The following is a 5,439-nucleotide window of genomic DNA, read 5'->3' as shown; positions in this document are numbered from 1 at the left end:
CACAACGGGATACTCATCAAGGCTTGTTTTACTGTATAGAAAAAACAGGAACACCAAAGTGTATTCAAATAAATCATGGCTGATAGGAAATCAAAGTTATTTATCATATTCAGTAACTTAGAAGAACACTTGAAAATAAATAGTTCAAATAGTCCATAGTTTCAATGGAATTGTCTATCACAAACACAACTTTTGTCTTCTTATACGAACATTAAGTATCTTAAAGTATTTCAATGACCATATCTGCCTACTTTCGTTTACATTCCCTTATACACATGTGGCCATATGTATGTATGTTTGCCTATGGGGCATGTCAATAGGATCATTAATAATGGCAACTTGCCACTTGGCAGTGCCAGCAGCAGCAGTGGCAGCAGTTCATCTGCCACTTCCCAATCATATATATTGAAAACGTGTGGAATTCTCGTCTAAAACTTGAACTACGGACACACACGTTACGTTGTACACATACATTAAAGTAGTGACTATGGATAAGAGCAATAAAAAAGTGTTAAATTTTCAACCTGAATTAATTGAATACAAATTTAATGCGTAATTTAGCCAATTAACATTTCGCCACAATCTGTGAACGACATGAACAGGTAACATTAACTTAACTGTGTGTCTGTGTGTGGGTGTGTGTATGGAAGGAGAGGGACGGGTGTGAGTGTGTGTGTTAGTATGTGTGTGGTCTGCTCTCTCGAGCGTGATTTATTCTGTCGTTAATAACAGAAGAAATAAAAACAAAAAAATACATTAGAGGCAAGTCCCTGGAGTACTATTGAGTCTGGCCTGAACAGGCAACAACCATAAATATGTTTTGATGTTGGCCAACTACACTCACATGTGTTTGTGTATGTGTGTGTCTTCGTGTGTGTTTTACATCCTAATTACATTTTAATGCCTTAGCATTTGGCCAGCATTTTTATGCCAGTCATCCGCTTGATGGAATTTCAGCAGTTGCCAGAGAGACACCACCTGATTTGCCACTCAACAAAATATTGACCAAATCTTCTCCTGGCCCTAAACAATTGATGTAAATCAGTTAGCCGCACGATTTGCCTTGTTCACAATGTTCTTGATGATGCCGTCGACCGCTGCCACAGCCGCTGTAAAATTGTGTAAACTTTCTTTCCTCTATGCTGTCTGGCATACAAATGAGTAGGCATCAAAAATGATTACTCCAGGCTGACTGGGCTATTGTCCGCCTCTTAGCAGCCAATAAGTAGAGTCTTCAAAATTGCTAAAGGGCCAAAAACAAACCATGCACACGCACACACACACAAACAATGGGAATGTAATTGTAGTGGAAAATGTTTCAAATAGTAAATGCAAAATTGTTTTGCCAGTTTCTACTCTTTTGGCTACAGTCCAAATTGTCCTGTCTGGCTTTTAGAAATAACTGTAGCATACTTTTCAGAGCTTGAGCATTCAGTCCAAATGAAAACATTTTAATATTTAAATAATTTGTTCCTAAGCAAATTGAACAGACAAACAAATATGAAAAATTTAAACAAGAAAATAAATTTATGAATCGAAAACATGTATTATATATGTATATATTAAGTATATTTTTAGGTCCAACAAAGGTCTTCTATCTTATTAAAAAATCGTTTTATTTCGAATTATTTTAAGACGCTTAACTTTGGTGAAAGTCTTGAAATTTCTTTCAACTGGTCATTTGCCGAATATAAAATTTTTGTATTATCTAACCTTAACCTCAATTAAATAAATTATTCACTAGATGTGCTTTATATAGGCCTAAGAAGATGAAGCATAAAAAATCGCATAAAAACCAACAATTTTAAACTAAGCAAAATTAATTCTCACATTGTTAACCATCCCCCAAGAGAAAAAAAAAGAGGGGAGGAGACAGCAACAACAATATCAAGAAAATTAAAGAATGCCGCAAAGCATAAAGAAGATTTTCAACTTGAAGCAATTGGGGGAGAAAGTGGAGTCGGAGAAAGCAAGGAGCAAGAACCAAAGTAGCAAACGGCGGGCGAGCAAGGAGCGTTGCTCGTTAGGGGCAACAAATTTTCACAGCATTAACTCCCACAGGGATAACAACAAAAACAAACAATGATGATGACAACGAGACAAAAAACACACCCCCTCCCCGTCTCTATCTCTCTTCACCCACTCTCCACCAATATAAAATTCCCTTTTCAAATTTTATAAATTCTTGTTTCTATTTAGAAGATGACAAATATTGTAGTCGTAAGAAATCTGCCTATAAACCAGAGTTAATTATAGAATAATATTTGGATTTGTAAGAAATGGTAGAAATGCATGTTGACCCCCTCCCCAATCCCCTAAAGGCGCAAAAAGACTATTAAAGGGATTCATTGGAACATTTGACACTGATCAATGATGTCAATTTCTCACCTGAACCACAAAAAACCAACATTAGGTTCGTATATGGGGAAAGAAAATCCAATTGCCAGCACAAAAATCCTTCTACAAGGACAGCACAGAAAGAAACCTGTCAGTTGCCCCTTTCAGCTATGCGTTTTTCAGATTTTTCCCAAAACCCGATATCAATTTAAAAATCTTTCTTGGTGTTCTATTGCAAGGAGAGGGAAAATATAAAGGTGTGCTGGCAGAAGCAGAAAAAGGCCAAGAAAATTGTTTTGCAACTTCAAATTGTTGCTATCAATTCACAAATTGCTGGCTGTTAGAATGATAAACTTTTTCAGTTCAAATCTAAAATACCTGAAGGTAATTGCTTTGAACTGTATACAGAAGCAGGTTGAAAGGTTTTTGCGGTTACTTGAGTTATTTCCACACCCTACAAAAATAGATGAAAGTGGGGGATATAAAGATTATTGATGTATGTGCCAGAAGACAGAGTGAATAAACAACGTATCAATAACAAGAAGATTATCTGTCTAAAAGGCAGTTTAAATTTTCAAAATTACTTTGGTATGAAATTAACTTCTTAAAGGGTATGTCTATTTCGAAGTTCATTTGCTACTGTTTTTGGTATTTTTGTATAAATGCATTGAATGAAAAGCATTTGAAATAATTTTTTTATGTGAATATCTCTGGTTTTCATTTGCTTTTCATCAAGCAATGAGTTTTGTGTGCCGACACATCAGCAAATTGATTATACGCCCCGTTGCCTCAATATGCATCTGTCATAGTACTCCTCAATCTCATCCTTCTTGCTTTCTGGCTTTCTGTTTGTTTTGGCCGGTTGTCAGGGCAAGGAGTCAAGTGTCAGTTGTGTAAATGTTTGCCATCAGATGATGATGATGATGATGCTATTGTTGTTGTTGTTGCTGCTGCAGGGTATTTGTTCATTGTTGTTGTAATTGTAGTTGCTTTTATTGCAGTTTATTTGGCTAACCAGCTAAGCTAAGGCAAGCATAGCTAATTGAACAATATATAGAGTTAGTTGGTCATGGCAAATGCATTTGCTCACAGACTTGTCCAAACATCGAGGCTTGAAATTACATGATAAAGCAAACCATGGGGCGAATCAAACATAAATTTCCAAGCATGGCCCACATAAAATTGCCATTTGGACTGACAGAATGATAAACTGACACAATGTCAAGTGTTCCATACTTGTTGTGGCAGCTTCTGCTGTTGGTAAAGTTGTTGTTTTTTGCTGTTGGTGTTGCTATTGCATTCCTTGGCTTGTCGCTGACACCAAGCAATGTTTCTAGGGGGTGTGCTACATGACTTGGCGTTGTGCTGTCCTTTTCCTTGGTGCTAGGAAACTCCTTTACCACCTCCAGTCATTTGTGCTATCTGCTCCAACGAAACGACATCATCATTATGGAAACAGGCCGGAGACTCGGTACTTCGCTTTCGTTGCCACTTGGCAGGCAAGCAGGCAGCAGCTGTTTTCTGCTCTTATTTCTCAGGAAGTGATTGAACCTCAACGAAGTTGAATTCTTGAGTTTGGAGTGTGGCAACTATCCTGAAAATCAGGCATTGCTATTTGTCACACAGCTATCTCTCTGTCTACCACAAGAGCATGTGGCCTCAGTTTGCTTCAGGTTCCTCCTGTTGTTAATGATGATGACAGCGAAAAGTGTTTGTTGTGTTGTCGTCATCTTCCACTTGACATTTTCAGCGTTGGCTTTGTCCTGTGGCCATATCGGGAGTGACATGTGTCTCCTCAAGTGTGGGTGATGGCAACGGTGACGTTTGAAGTTGGGACAACACACAATGGCCAACATAAACACACATACACACAATACTCACATATTTGTCAACCAAGTCAGGCATCAAAGCCACATTTTCTGCATTTTTGACCTCTTTCATTTTCATTTTTTTTTTTGATGCAGGTGATGTTATGTTTTATATTATTTTTGCATTGTATTAGTTGTTGACTTTTTGCATGTCAATTTACTTTTAAAATCATTCAAATGTGGCATGTGTCCAATAAATTTCGCATTTTTATTTTTATTTGCTCACAGAATAACAACATTTATAATACGAATGTTGTCACAAAGCTGACAGAATGCAAATTGAAACAAATGCAAATTAAATGTTGACAAACATAAAAGAAAAAACAGAAACAAAAAACTAACGTTGAATTACCATGGAATATGTATGCTCTTGTCATGATTTTTTTACATGTTAGTTGTTGCAAACATTTCAGAAAAAAGTTTGGTGATCAGTTCAGATAAGTAAGCAGTTTATATTACATTAGATTTAAATAAGTCATAAATTTTAAATGGTTTTAGTAGCATATTTATGACAGTTTACAAGGACACAAAGAAAACTAAGACATTTATAATTTACTTCTTCTTAAAGTTGGTACATGATAAATACCTAAGCACCACATTGGGGTTAAATTTGTTTTCATTTGCACATGGTTTTGGTGGCGTCTTCTGCGCAGACTCCACAAATGTCAGACAGTTCTGCCTCAGCTGACGCAGCTGCTGCCGCTGCTGCCAACGAAACGGCTAAATGTTTTAGCCGAAGTAACTTCAGTTTTTATGCGGCTTTCGGTAGGCAATGCAACATATGAAACGCGGCGGACAAGAGCATTCTAAAGAATCAAATTTATTACGCGACACGTGTGTTTGAGTTAAAACAAACATTACCAAATAAAAGTGCATGAAAGCAACCAAAAGAAAAATAAAAACCATTAAATATAAAAAAAGAAAAACTTAAAAGTTTGTTTAAGTTTACTTTTAGATACTCTTTTAGATAAAAAATTTCTTATGAAAATAAAAGCATTTTGTTAGCCAACTAGTGGGAAGCTATTAACTATTTACCATTGGCGTGTTTGCGTGTTTTGTACATTTACAAAGAGTCGCCAGCAATTACACGCATGTTTTAATTTAACCTAAATTTATATATATATATAGGTATATACTTAGGTACCTACCTAGCTACCTGTGTACATACATATTATTTTCTTTAATTAAAAATACAAAAACGGAACGGAAAAAGAAAGCAAATAGAAGAAACGTG

The sequence above is a fragment of the Drosophila willistoni genome, chromosome 3R (assembly GCF_018902025.1).
Source record: "Drosophila willistoni isolate 14030-0811.24 chromosome 3R, UCI_dwil_1.1, whole genome shotgun sequence".
NCBI lineage: Eukaryota > Metazoa > Arthropoda > Insecta > Diptera > Drosophilidae > Drosophila > Drosophila willistoni.
This window is presented reverse-complemented; position numbering follows the sequence as displayed.